Source organism: Stegostoma tigrinum, chromosome 26 (assembly GCF_030684315.1).
Source record: "Stegostoma tigrinum isolate sSteTig4 chromosome 26, sSteTig4.hap1, whole genome shotgun sequence".
NCBI classification, from domain to species: Eukaryota; Metazoa; Chordata; class Chondrichthyes; order Orectolobiformes; family Stegostomatidae; genus Stegostoma; species Stegostoma tigrinum.
This window is the reverse complement of record NC_081379.1, coordinates 11,199,103-11,213,929: the sequence shown is the minus strand read 5'-3', so window position 1 is coordinate 11,213,929 and position 14,827 is coordinate 11,199,103. Positions and strand designations below refer to the sequence as shown.

Sequence of the window (14,827 nt, the reverse complement as noted above, 5' to 3'; positions counted from 1 at the left end):
CCCGCTGTCTTCTTTCAGCAAGCCAATTTCCGATCCAAACTGCTATATCTCCCACAATTCCATTCCTCCGCATTTTGTACAATAGCCTATTGTGGGGAACCTTATCGAACGCCTTGCTGAAATCCATATACACCACATCAACCGGTTTACTCTCATCTACCTGTGTGGTCACCTTCTCAAAGAATTCAATAAGGTTTGTGAGGCACGACCTTCCCTTCACAAAACCGTGCTGACTATCCCTAATCAATTTATTCTTTTCTAAATGATTATAAATCCTATCCCTTATAACCTTTTTCAACACTTTACCAACAACTGAGGTAAGGCTCACTGGTCTAAAATTACCAGGGTTGTCTCTACTCCCCTTCTTGAACAGGGGAACCACATTTACTATCCTCCAGTCATCTGGCACTATTCCTGTAGAGCTCTCTCTTTAGGTCTTTCCTGGCTACCTCGTAGCCCTCAAGTGCCCTAACTGAGCCTTCACATCTCATTCTAACATAAGCCTTCTTCTTCCTCTTGACCAGAGATTCCACCTCCTTCGTAAACCATGGCTCCCGCACTCTATAGCTTCCTCCCTGCCTGACAGGTACATACTGATCGAGGACACAGGAGCTTTTCCTTGAATAAGCTCCACATTTCTAATGTGCCCATCCCCTGCAGTTTCCTTCCCCATCCTATGCTCCCTAAATCTTGCCTAATCTCATTGTAATTGCCTTTCCCCCAGCTATAACTCTTGCCCAGTGGTATACACCTATCCCTTTCTATCACTAACGTAAACATAACAGAATTGTGATCACTATCACCAAAGTGCTCACCTACTTCCAAATCTAACACCTGGCCAGGCTCATTACCCAGTACCAAATCTAATGTGGCTTCGCCCCTAGTTGGCCTATCTACATACTGTGTCAGGAAGCCCTCCTGCACATATTGGACAAAAACTGACCCATCTATAGTACTCGAACTATAGTGTTCCCAGTCAATATTTGGAAAGTTGAAGTTCCCCATGACAACTACCCTGTCTCTCTCACTCCTGTCGAGAATCATCTTTGCTATCCTTTCCTCTACATCTCTGGAACTATTCGGAGGCCGATAGAAAACTCCCAACAGGGTGACCTCTCCTTTCCTGTTTCTAACCTCAGCCCATACTACTTCAGTTGATGAGTCCCGAAACATCCTTTCTACAACTGTAATACTGTTCTTGACCAACAATGCCACACCTCCGCCCCTTTTAGCATCTTCTCTGTTCTTACTGAAACATCTAAATCCCGGAACCTGCAACAACCATTCCTGTCCCTGCTCTATCCATGTCTCCGAAATGGCCACAACATCGAAGTCCCAGGTACTAACCCATGCTGCAAGTTCACCCACCTTATTCCGGACGCTCCTGGCATTGAAGTAGACACACTTCAAACCAACTTCTTGCTTGCCGGTGCCATCTTGCTTCCCTGAAACTTTATTTCGGACCACCCTATTCTCTGTGCACTAAGTGATTGAGACTAAGAGAGCCATCAGGAGCCCTGAGATGCAACCTGGTCCCTTCTGTGAGCTGGTGCCTGCCCCTCTGAGTGTGCCTTTCAATACCAGCTGCTGGGGTATCCTACAATAGCTTATTGAGCTTCATCAGTGATCTGTAAACATTTTGGGGAGGTGCCGCGAGGATCCTGAGGGGTTTGCAAATCTTGGATACCAATATATTTGGGTGAATGGGGACTTGCAACTCTCTGGAACTTGGTTAAGAGATACAGTGAGTTGTTCTGGATGTCAAGATGGGTCTTGCTGTCGTCCTCACACAATTCTGCCACATTTCTCCTCATAGCCACAAGATTCAGGCCCTGATAAGATTGCACCCGCTATCTCCTTGAAAACACATTTTCTTTGTGAGATAATAAAATGTGAGGCTGGATGAACACAGCAGGCCCAGCAGCATCTCAGGAGCACAGCTTTTGTGCTCCTGAGATGCTGCTTGGCCTGCTGTGTTCATCCAGCCTCATACTTTGTTATCTTGGATTCTCCAGCATCTGCAGTTCCCGTTATCACTGATACAATTTTCTTCGTGAGATTTGATTTTTGTGATGGTTTCCAGCAACTTTGCTCTGTTAAAAAAAATTGTAGAGCCTAAATATAACACAAACTAATAAAAGTTGAACATTAATGTGACCCATGAGGGGAAACAATTTGGAACATTAATTATTTTTAAAAACATTTCACTTGTGGATTAAACATATTCCTGTGTGTTAAAAAGAATCAGCTCAATGAGGACATTTTACCAAAAGAAACAAAGAACATGAACTTTATTCGAAGAAAACAATAAGTTTTCTGATATAACAGACTGCTGCTGTTTGCTTATAACCAAAGGGCCACTTTTCAACCCTAAATTTTTACCCTGTTTTGTTTATCTATCAAAAAAAAGGCAGGATTTCTGCTCTAAACAGTGTTTGGATTGGCCATCACTCACACACATTATACAAAAGCATACTGATTAATACTCAGGATAACAAAGTATGAAGCTGGATGAACACAACAGGCCAAGCAGCATCTCAGGAGCACAAAAGCTGACGTTTCGGGCCTAGACCCTTCATCAGAGAGGGGAATGGGGTGAGGGTTCTGGAATAAATAGGGAGAGAGGGGGAGGAGGACCGAAGATGGAGAGAAAAGAAGATAGGTGGAGAGGAGAGGATAGGTGGGGAGGTAGGGAGGGGATAGGTCAGTCCAGGGAAGACGGACAGGTCAAGGAGGTGGGATGAGGTTAGTAGGTAGGAAATGGAGGTGTGGCTTGGGTGAGAGGAAGGGATGGGTGAGAGGAAGAACAGGTTAGGGAGGCAGAGACAGGCTGGGCTGGTTTTGGGAGGCAGTGGGGGGAGGGGAAGAGCTGGGCTGGTTGTGCAATGCAGTGGGGGGAGGGGACGAACTGGGCTGGTTTTGGGATGCGGTGGGGGAAGGGGAGATTTTGAAGCTGGTGAAGTCCACATTGATACGATTGGACTGCAAGGTTCCCAAGCGGAATATGAGTTGCTGTTCCTGCAACCTTCGGGTGGCATCATTGTGGCACTGCAGGAGGCCCATGATGGACTTGTCATCTAAAGAATGGGAGGGGGAGTGGAAATGGTTTGCGACTGGGAGGTGCAGTTGTTTATTGCGAACTGAGCGGAGGTGTTCTGCAAAGTGGTCCCCAAGCCTCCGCTTGGTTTCCCCAATGTAGAGGAAGCCACACCGGGTACAATGGATACAGTATACCACATTGGCAGATGTGCAGGTGAACCTCTGCTTAATATGGAAGGTCACCTTGGGGCCTGGGATGGGGGTGATGGAGGAGGTGTGGGGGCAAGTGTAGCACTTCCTGCGGTTGCAGGGGAAGGTGCCGGGTGTGGTGGGGTTGGAGGGCAGTGTGGAGCGAACAAGGGAGTCACAGAGAGAGTGGTCTCTCCGGAAAGCATACAAGGATGGCCCGTTTCTATCTCCTTCCCAAAATCCACAAACCTGCCTGCCCTGGTCGACCCATTGTCTCAGCCTGTTTCTGCCCCGCCGAACTCAACTCCACCTATCTGGACTCCATTTTCTCCCCTTTGGCCCAGGAACTCCCTACGTAAGTCCGTGACATTACCCATGCCCTCCACATCCTCTAGAACTTCCAATTCCCTGGCCCCCAACACCTCAATTTCACCATGGACGTCCAGTCCCTATACACCTGTATTCCACATGCAGATGGCCTCAAGGCCCTCCGCTTCTTCCTGTCCCGCAGGCCCGACCAGTCCCCCTCCACCGACACCATCATCCGCCTAGCCGAACTCGTCCTCACCCTCAACAACTTCTCTTTCGATTCCTCCCACTTCCTACAGACAAAGGGGTTGGCCATGGGCACCCGCATGGGCCCCAGCTATGCCTGCCTCTTTGTAGGTTACGTGGAACAGTCCCTCTTCCGCACCTACACAGGCCCCAAACACCACCTCTTCCTCCGTTACATTGATGACTGTATCGGCGCCGCCTCTTGCTCCCCAGAGGAGCTCGAACAGTTCATCCACTTCACCAACACCTTCCACCCCAACCTCAAGTTCACCTGGGCCATCTCCAACACATCGCTCACCTTCCTGGACCTCTCAGTCTTCATCTCAGGCAACCAGCTTGTAACTGATATCCATTTCAAGCCCACCGACTCCCACAGCTGCCTAGAATACACCTCCTCCCACCCACCCTCCTGCGAAAATTCCATCCCTTATTCCCAATTCCTCTGCCACCGCCACATCTGCTCCTAGGATGAGGCATTTCACTCCCGCACATCCCAGGTGTCCAAGTTCTTCAAGGACCGCAAATTTCCCCCCACAGTGGTCGAGAACGCCCTTGACCACGTCTCCTGCATTTCCCACAACACATCCATCACACCCCGCCCCCGCCACAACCGCCCAAAGAGGATCCCCCTCGTTCTCACACACCACCCCACCAACCTCCGGATATAACGCATCATCCTCCGACACTTCTGCCATCTACCATCCGACCCCACCACCCAAGACATTTTTCCATCCCCACCCTTGTCTGCTTTCCGGAGAGACCACTCTCTCCATGACTCCCTTGTTCGCTCCACACTGCCTCCAACCCCACCACACCTGGCACCTTCCCCTGTAATTGCAGGAATTGCTACACTTGCCCCTACACCTCCTCCCTCACCCCCATCCCAGGCCCCAAGATGACATTCCACATTAAGCAGAGGTTCACCTGCACATCTGCCAATGTGGTATACTGTATCCATTGTACCCGGTGTGGCTTCCTCCACATTGAGGAGACCAAGCGGAGGCTTGGGGACTGCTTTGCAGAACACCTCCATTCGGTTTGCAGTAAACAACTGCACCTCCCAGTCGCGAACCATTTCAACTCCCCCTCCCATTCTTTAGATGACAAGTCCATCATGGGCCTCCTGCACTGCCACAATGATGCCACGCGAAGGTTGCAGGAACAGCAACTCATATTCTGCTTGGGAACCCTGCAGCCCAATGGTCTCAATGTGGACTTCACCAGCTTCAAAATCTCCCCTTCCCCCACCGCATCCCAAAACCAGCCCAGTTCGTCCCCTCCCCCCACTGCATTGCACAACCAGCCCAGCTCTTCCCCTCCCCCCACTGCCTCCCAAAACCAGCCCAGCCTGTCTCTGCCTCCCTAACCAGTTCTTCCTCTCATCTATCCCTTCCTCTCACCCAAGCCGCACCTCCATTTCCTACCTACTAACCTCATCCCACCTCCTTGACCTGTCCATCTTCCCTGGACTGACCTATCCCCTCCCTACCTTCCCACCTATACTCCCCTCTCCACCTATCTTCTTTACTCTCCATCTTCAGTCCACCTCCCCCTCTCTCCCTATTTATTCCAGAACCCTCACCCCATTCCCCTCTCTGATGAAGGGTCTAGGCCCAAAACGTCAGCTTTTGTGCTCCTGAGATGCTGCTTGGCCTACTGTGTTCATCCAGCCCCACACTTTATTATTTTGGATTCTCCAGCATCTGCAGTTCCCATTATCTCTGATTAATACTCATCCAGCTTCAACAACCTGCTGGAAAGGGAATGGAGTGGATGGAAAAATTCCCAGGTAACAGTTATATAAATTCAATCTGCCTTTGTTCTCCTCTGTCCCTTTCCTGGTTTTGACCTTTCATCAGATCTTGTTACTGCCCAGGTCTCAACAGCCAATGGATGCCCAAAAGTGGAATCCATCGAGTATTTATAGCCTGGAGTTCTGTCCAGTCAGCTGTTGACTGAGTGAACACTCTCATGTATGTATATCCACTGTGGGGGTGGGTAGGTGCTTGTCAGTCCTTATCACATTTCTCCTGCTCTCTGTCATCTGCCTGCCTAGTCGGATTCCTTAGTGGCTGTTTGTAAAGGAGCTTCAGAAGTCCCAGCAATAAAACTTCAGAGTCGGGGAGAGCAAGACTTCTCACAGGTAAAGTGTTGGGTCGTGATACAAAAGGGACATTTCTGAATTGGAATTTCTTCTTTCCTCTCGTCGATGTGTGTTACTCAGCGCTGGAGAGCCTAACTGAGGAGGGGTTATTTTTAGGCTGTGGAGGGGGCAGCTGTTGCTCACAGAAGAGCTGTGCTCTCACTGTGGCTCTTGTGTTCGCTCCCGGGGCTGCAGAGCACTCGCATGGAGAAACTTTCAATTCTACTCCTTCAGGAGTTGTGTGAGAGACATTACAATGGCCCTGGAGGTAGGACTGGGACAAGGGGAACAGACTGTGATTTCAAATTGCCATCCAGTGGATTTACCAAGCTTGAGAGGGAGAGATAGGGCAGTGAGGGGGTCTAACATAGATCATTCTCACTCCACCCTAGGCTGTGAGCTCAACAGTCTAACATTGGTTCATTACTGTCTCTCTAACAGGTCAGGGGAAGGTGAGTGAGTGGTCTACTGTCTGGAGGGCATTCTGTCAATGGTCTGGAGAATGGTCCCCTCTAAATTGTGGGACATTGTGAATGTGAGCACATACTTTAGATAGAAGAATGAAAGAAGGCAAGCATTAAAAATAATAACATTTTTTTTCTCGGGTTGAACTTAACCTTTTGCTGGCTGGTATAAGTGGAGGAAGGTTGTACTTGAAAAGTGCAACGGTAGAATGCGTAACTGAAATGTAAAAGTGATTGACTTCTATTCACTTATTTTTTATTTTGTTTATTTTTTATTTTATTTTTCACTGCTATTTCATTTTTGCGTCTATCCCATGGTGAAATCTAAATCTCTGGAAGTTGTGCCTGTTAAAGGATATTCTGATGGGGTCTAATACATAGGCCCACAGTGAAACCTGATGTCAGGGTGTTGAATATAGGTCCATGCAAGTGTAAAGCTTAACATTAGCTGGACCAACATTTATGATCCGACCGTAGTTGCCCTTGAGAAGGTGGTAGTGAGCTGCCTTCTTGAACTTCTGCAGTCCATGTGCTATAGGTAGACCCACAATGCCCTTATGGCATTTTGACCTAACCATCAAATTTTGACCTAAATCCACTCTGTCAAAGATGACGCTCGAGTGCAAATACAGACTCGGGGATCACAGATCCTAAACCCTAAATGGAGTGCAGTGGTTCAAGAGGCAGCTCACCAACACTTTTCACGAATATAATAACACAATCCAAAACAGCACAGGAACAGGCCTTTGGGATACAAAGCCTGGGCTGATTCCCAATCCTTATTTAGACCTGCTAGTTAATGCCCATGCGTGGTTTCTATCCCTCTGTTCACCTCCCATTCATGTGTCTTTCAAGGTATGCCTTAAACATTGCTAATGTGCCAGCTTCCACCACCTCCCCTGGCAGTGCGTTCCAGGCACCCACCACGCTCTGGGTGAAAAATTTTCCCCACACCTGTCCTCTAAATTTTCCCCTTCTCACCTTGAACCAGTGCCCTCTTGTAATTGAGCTTTTTACCCCGGGAAGAAGCCTCTGACTATCCACCTTACCTATGTCTCTCATCATTTTGTAGACTCCTATCAGGTTGCCCCTCCCCCACTCAGCCTCTGTCTTTCCAGCGAAAACCATCCGAGATTATCTAAACTCTCGTCATAACTAAAACCGTCCGATCAGACAACGTCCTGGTAAACCTTCCCCGCACAATGTCCAGAGCGCCTTTCTCAAGGGAAACTATGTAAATAGGAATTTATGTATTCCGTAGTGATGCGAGAGATCACATGCTGCTGGAGAGCAAAAGCATTCTGGACCTTGTGCATAAGTGTACATATTTCATGGAGTGTGAATGAAGAGTTGCTTTGAAAAGACTGGAGATTCCAGCACTCTCTCCGTTGCAATGCAGTGCATCCTATATCCTCCAAATCCACCCATACAAGAACAGGCCAAGGGGGGATTGGGTTGTAAAATGCCTCCACATTAGGCCCAAAGTAACCAGCTTAATTTTTGGGCCCTCCCTGAGGTGTATAACTGAGCCCAGTTCATGGAAATTCCCCAACAGTGATAATTCCTTTCTGTGCATGCAGGGTTGTGTGAGCCTGCATCCAATGCAATGATTTTAAAATGTGAGCAAAGAATTGAGGCAGTTTGAGCTTCGCTGAAGGTAAAGTGTGTCTAAGACCATGTGATCTTTGATACTGTTCGCACCAATCCTGCCTGATGCAACAGTACTGAGGAAGCCCGCACAGTGGAGTAAGACCAGGATATGGTCATTTTCAGGATCAAAAACAGTTGCTGGAGAAGCTCAGCAGGTCTGGCAGTATCTGTGAGGGGAAAATCAGAGTTAATGTTTAAGGTCCGGTGACCCTTCCTCAGAATCGGATCTGAAACGTTAACTCTGATTTTTTTCTTCACAGATGCTGCCAGACCTGCTGAGTTTTTCCAGCAACTTCTGTTTTTGTCCCTGATTTACAGCATCTGCTGTTCTTTCGGTTTTTATTATGGCCATTATCACATTGGGACTTTGCTGTGTACAAATTGGCTGATATGCTTCCCACATTGCAACAGCCATTTTTACAACATTTTCACAGAATGCGGGCATCGCTGACCATGCCATTTCTAATTACACGTGGTGTGGTAGCACCTTCTTGAGCTTTGGCAGCTGTGCGTACACTGCCACTGCTGTCAGGAAGGGAGTGCCAGGATTCTGACCAGTGACCAGTAAAGGAATGATCTTATAGCTTCATATCAGGAGAATACATGGCGCGGAGGGGGACTTGCAGGAGTCCATGCATCTGCTGCCCTTGTCCTAGAGGCTGGAGGATTGGAAGTAGCTTTTCCAAGGAGGGAGTTAGATTTAATTCTTAAGGCTAAGAGGATCAAAGGGTAAGTAGAGAAAGCAGGAGGTGAGTATTGAGTTGGATGATCAGTCATGATCACGTTGAATGGCAGGATGGACTTTGAAAGGACGATTGGCCTGGCCCTGCTCTTACTTTCCATGTTTCTATGAAGGTATTGTCAAAGGGGTCAACAGCACTTTATTGGCTGTAAAACCATGATATCATACAGGAACTGGAGAAGGCCATTCAGCCCCTCATGTCTGCCAAACTATTCCGTACGATCATGGCTGATTGAACACCTTGGTGCATTTTACGCACCTTCACTAATGTCCTTTAGGGAAGGAAATCTGCTGCCTTTACCTGGCCTGGCCTACGTTTGACTCCAGACCCACAACAATGTGGTTGACTTTCCACTGCTGTCTAGGCAAGCAAACAGGGATGGTCAACAAAAGCTAGGCTAGCCTGGGGTATCCACATCCCATGAATGGACATTAAATAAAATCCCTCTAACCCTATACAACACCGATAATCGGCAATCTATCAATCTGACATACTCAAAAGACTGAGCCTCAGCAAAGCCCTGTGCCAGAGATTGAGAACAGATTTTTGTTGTTACTGATGAGAAGACCCACTGTACTGTTCCCTAATAACCTGCACAAAATTGTGCACTCTCTGAAGATCTGGGCTGCTACAGCAAAAGCTGTTAAGCTTGTTGCAGATTTGGAGCTGGCAGAGCGAACTCTTTGACCCCTTAATATGGATTAGTAGAAGGATAATGTAATCCTTCATGCTTTTCCCACAGCCTTAATTCCAGTTCACTGGTGGTGCTGCATGGTTTGTAAGAGAGCATACACCATCCATTATCCATGGCTGCTCCTGAATATTTCAATTCTACTCCTGTTTAGACCAGAGGCTAAAGTAAAACCTCGGACTGAGGGTGGAAAAAAAATCACACGGCACGTAGATTTGTTCTTTTCTCTTTTCAAACAAGGCTAGATTTCTCTTCAATGGATTCAGGGATTTAAAGAATTTTTCTCATAGACATGCGTATTGCTGGCTTGGCCAGCATTTATTGCTCATCCCTAATTGCCAAGAGAGTAGTTAAGAGTCAACTCTCATTGCTGTGGTAATGGGAACTGCAGATGCTGGAGAATCCAAGATAACAAAGTGTTCATCCAGCTTCACACTTTGTTAACTCATTGCTGTGGGTGTGGAGTCACAGGTAGGCCAGCAGACTTCCTTCCCTAAAGGGCCTTAGTGAACCAGATGAGGTTTTCCCCAACAATCAACAATGGTTTCATGGTCAACATTAGCCCCTTAATTCCAGATTCTTCACCAAATTCAAATTTTTAACCATCTACCAAGGTAAGATTTGAACCTAGATTCCCAGAATGAATAGTAATAATACCACTAGGACATTGCCTTCTCCAGTATTATCTGTGTCTTCATCCCCACAGTATCTCCCTTACCCAGGAAAAGCATCAACATGAAGAACTTGATCAGTGGGCATACAGTATACCGCATAAGCCACAGAACTGGATTATCCTACAGCATCAGACAAAGCTGTTTGCTCCATCATAAGTGGCACCAGCCCAATGATTTCCACTTACCCATTCCATTCCCAGAGATTTTCCTTTTCAGCTTTGTACATCCAATCCTGTTTTGAAAGTTACTGTGCGAGCACTTGCCCACTGGCCTTTACAGATAGGTAGGAACATGATGTAATCAGATTAGCCCTGAACTTATTGAGTGGTGAACGGCTGAGTGGCCTACTCCTGATACTGATACAACCTTCCTCTGCCTGGCCAAGCTCATCTTCACTTTGAACAGCTTACTCCTCTTACTTTCTTCAGGTCATAAGAGTGGCTGGGGTACACACATGGACCCCAGGTTTGCCTGTCTGTTTGTGGGATACGTGGAACATTCCTCGTTCCAAGCTGACTTGGGTCCTACCCCGCAACTCTCTTCTCCGGTACGTCAATGACATCATCGGTTCTGCTTCCCTCTCTTGTCTGGAATTTGAAAAGTTTATCAATTACGCTTCCAATTTCCACCCCCACCCCTGGTCACTTTTATGTGGTTATCTCCAACTTCTCGCCTCTCTTCCTTTACATCTCTATTTCTAATTCTGGCCACAGGTATATGATATAAATCCATCGACTCAATTACCTTGACTGTACATCCGCACATCCTGTTTCCTGTAAAGACTACACCCCATTCTCCCAGTTTTTTCCATATCTAATGCATCTGTTCTGATGATGCCACCTTTCACAGGAGTGCTTCAGAAATCATCACCTTTTTCCTCAACTGAGGATTCCCCAGCTACATGGATGACTGAGCACTCAGCTGAACCTGATCCATCTCCAGCACTTTGGCTCTCATGCCTTCTCTTCCCTCTCACAACAGTGTTCCTGTCCCCCAGTCCTCACTCCCCAGCCCACATTAAAGAGGGAGCTCAAGCTGCTCCTTCAAGTGTGACCCACAGCCTGATGGTAGTGGAATCATGGACAGATGATTCCTGACAGAACACCATAAGACTGTAAGACTAGGCCATTCAAACCATTGAGTCCATTCCACCATTGAAAAGGATCATGGCCCATCTGATAATCCTCAATTCCATTTGCTTGCCTTTTTCCAGTAACTCCTGATTCCCTTACTGATTTAAAGCCTGCCCATCTCAATGCTGAATGTACTTAATGACCCAACCTAGATAGCTCCCCGCAGTAAAGAATTACATGGATTCACAACCCTTTGACAGAATAAACTTTTTTGAGTTTATTTGATGGCTCCTTTACTCTGAGGTTATGCCTTTGCCCCTAGACTCTTCCAAAGAGGGAAACAAGTTCCCTACATCTACATTGTCAAGTCCCTGAAGAGTCTGGAATGTTTCATTAAGGAAAGCCACCATGAGCACCCTCCCACCCGCTCACACATCCTACCCTTCCACACCCACCTGAGTCATCCACAAACCAGGCTAGGGGGGATGGGGGGAAGAGCAGTCACAAAATGGACAGGCACAGCCAAAAAAATTATGATGTGAGTAATTCTGCTCTGATCCTACAGTTGATGGTAACCATTTCAGGTTAGATTGTTGAGTGGACGTTTAAGAATGAGACAGGTCCGAGATGTAACAATTGCAGATTCAATCCCCATCAAAACCCCCTCTTCACTCCTTTCACCCTGAGAATCAACATGGGCTTGGTTACTGTTGGTGAAATGGAATGTATATTTAGAATCTTAGATGGGCAACAGGAGATAGGATCTCTGTACTTCACTTAGATTTTATTAGTAGTACTGTAGTAAGTTGCCATTATGACAGCAGTCTCCTAGATGTTACACAGAGAGAACATTTCGGGAATCTGATTTATGTTCTATGCTTATCGTATGTGTCAGCTTGACTCAGTTGGTGACACTTCTACCTCTGAGTAAACAGATTATCAGGCTGTGAATCACAAGGTGCTTTCTCTGCCATGATTTCAGTGCAGCATAGAGAGAGTTCAACTACTGGAAATGCCACTCTCTGGATGAAATGCAATCTAGAAACACGTTGAGGATTGCGTGATTAAAGAAGGAAATAAACACTGTCGGCTTCCCAACATTCTCTCCCTCAAATAACTGACGTAAATCTTGAAAATGGTCTGATGATCTCATGACATGCCCATAGCCGCCTATCTGCTTTGTAATTTTTGAAATGTGTGTGCGTGTTCCTATCACTGGAGATAGGCTGCTACTGTCAAAAGTGGCATTTATGATCCACCTGTGTAGATACACGCGCAGGTAAGGAGCAGGAAGAGAGTTCTGCAGGTGTTAATATAAAAACCCTTATGACACTTTCAGAAAGTTGCAAACTACAGTGCTTTGAGTAATTGGTGTTACAGAAAAGCCGATGGACCCATGTAACATAATCAGACTGATTTCTAGCACAATTGCATAGGTTTTGACACAATCCCTGGTGAGATTCCCCAATTTGTTTCAATTCCAGGTGGGAGACCCAAATCTTTCAGCTCTCAGGTGGGAAGGAACAAGATTGAGACAAAAACTGATCCCTTCTCTTACGGATAACTTTACCACACACCCAAATTTATTTATGTTTTAAAAGGAGCCAGGTTTTCATGAGTTAACATGGAGTAAGTTTATTAATTAACAAACATGAAAATTTGGAGGTGTAGTGGACAGAAAAGAAGGTTACCTCTGAGTATAACGCAATCTTGATCAGATGGGCCAATGGGCCGAGAAATGGTAGATGGAGCTTAATTCAGGTAAATGTGAGGTGCTGCGTTTCGGAAAGGCAAGTCAGGGCAGGACTTATACAGTTAATGGTAAGGTCCTGGGGAGTGTTGCTGAACAAAGACCATGGAATGCAGTTTCATAGTTCCTTGAAAGTGGAGTCGCAGGTAGATTGGATACTGAAGAAGCTGTTCAGTATAAAAAACTGAAAGAACTGCGGATGCTGTAAATCAGGAACAAAAACAGAAGTCGCTGGAAAAACTCAGCAGGTCTGGCAGCATCTGTGAAGGAAAAAAATCAGAATCAACTTTTCAGGTCCCATGACCCTTCCTCAGAACTGTTCTGAGGACAGGTCACTGGACCAGTAATGTTAATTCTGATTTTTTTCTTCACAGATGCTGCCAGACCTGCTGAGTTTTTCCAGCAACTTCTGTTTTTGTTGCTGGTGAGCGTGTTTTTGTGCATGGGCCAGTACATTGAGTATAAGAATTGGGAGGCCATATTGACGCTGTACAGGACGTTGGTTAGGCTATTACTGGAATATTGTGTGCAGTTCTGGTCTCCTTGTGATGGGAAGGATGTTGTGAAACTTGAAAGGGCCCAGAAAAGATTTATAAGGATGTTACCAGGGTGGGAGGGTTTGAGCTATAGGGAGAGGCTGAAGAGGCTGGGGCTACTTTCCCTGGAGTGTTAGAGGCTGAAGGGTGGCCTTATAAGGGTTTATAAAATCATGAAGTGCATGGAAAGAGTAAATAGATATTGTTTTTTCACCAGAGTGGTGGAGTCCAAAACATTAGGCAGTAGATTTAAGGTGAGAGGGGAAAGATGTAGAAGGGACCTAAGGGGCAACATTTTCATGTGGAGGGTGGTGTGTGTATGGATTGAGCTGCCAGATGAAGTGGTGGAGGCTGGTACAATTACAACATTTAAGAGGCATCTGGATGGACTATGAATAGGAAGGTTACAGAAGGATATGGGCCAACTGCTGGCAATGGGACTAGATTTATTGAGAATATTGGATCAAACAGTTTGACTGAAGGGCCTGTTTCTATGCAATACATCTCTATGACTCTAATTTGTAGTACAACACACATACAGACAGATTAGAAATAAAAGCTGAGCCCAAACAGGTGAAAGTTTTTTTGAAAAAAGCCAAATGTACAGATCAGTCTCTGAATTGTTCACAAAGAATGGACAGTTGGACATTGGAAATTACTGATAGCACTGACTTCCAATGGAAGTTGCTGATAGCATTGACTTTGGTATTTGTATGGTCGAAATCTTAATCCTTAGTTTGCAGGTCAGTTGACATTCTGATGTTCTGATTCCTATTGACTGTGATTGAATTCAAGAATACGGGGTGAGAGGGAATCCTTTTGATATCTATTTCTTTTTTGATCTGGCTTCTAGCTAGCTGACTTCTGGCATTCAGCGAGAGAATTGCTTTACCTGCAACACGGGTGTCTTGAGATTAGTTCTTCAGCTGTAACGTTTACAGTGCGCTAATGCTCAAACCCAGGCTGATATGTACAAAAGCATTCAAGCCCGCTAGTACTCACTAGTAGCATTGAAACTGGCTCTTTAATCTTGTGTATTCTTCAACAGGAAAACCTCAATGTGTCTGCAATTTGAGACATTACCCACAAGGGGTGGCTTGCTATTGAACAGGGGTCTCAATTTATTGTTTTGGTATAGTGTTTTCCACAATCGCAGATGCCCAGAATCATTTTACAATCAATGAAATACTTTCCAAGTTTGATCACTGTCACAATGTAATAAACGCTACAATCGATTTGCACACAGCAAGTTCCAACAAACAAGCAACAGAGTAATTACCAGACAGTCCAGTTTTAGGTGTTGGTGGGCAAATAAGTATT

At 46.1% G+C, this 14,827-nt stretch overlaps 1 protein-coding gene across 6 annotated transcripts in view; it reads left to right on the top strand.

Annotated features, from left to right (window-relative positions):
* The first annotated feature begins 5,791 nt into the window (after positions 1-5,791).
* LOC125464294 (unconventional myosin-XVIIIb-like) overlaps positions 5,792-14,827 on the top strand; it is a 370,537-nt gene continuing 361,501 nt past the window's right edge. For all 6 annotated transcript variants that reach the window (XM_059654944.1, XM_059654945.1, XM_059654940.1 and 3 more), the window contains exon 1: positions 5,792-5,926. The gene's annotated coding sequence lies outside the window, so the exon portion shown is untranslated. The remainder of the gene's footprint in view (positions 5,927-14,827) is intronic.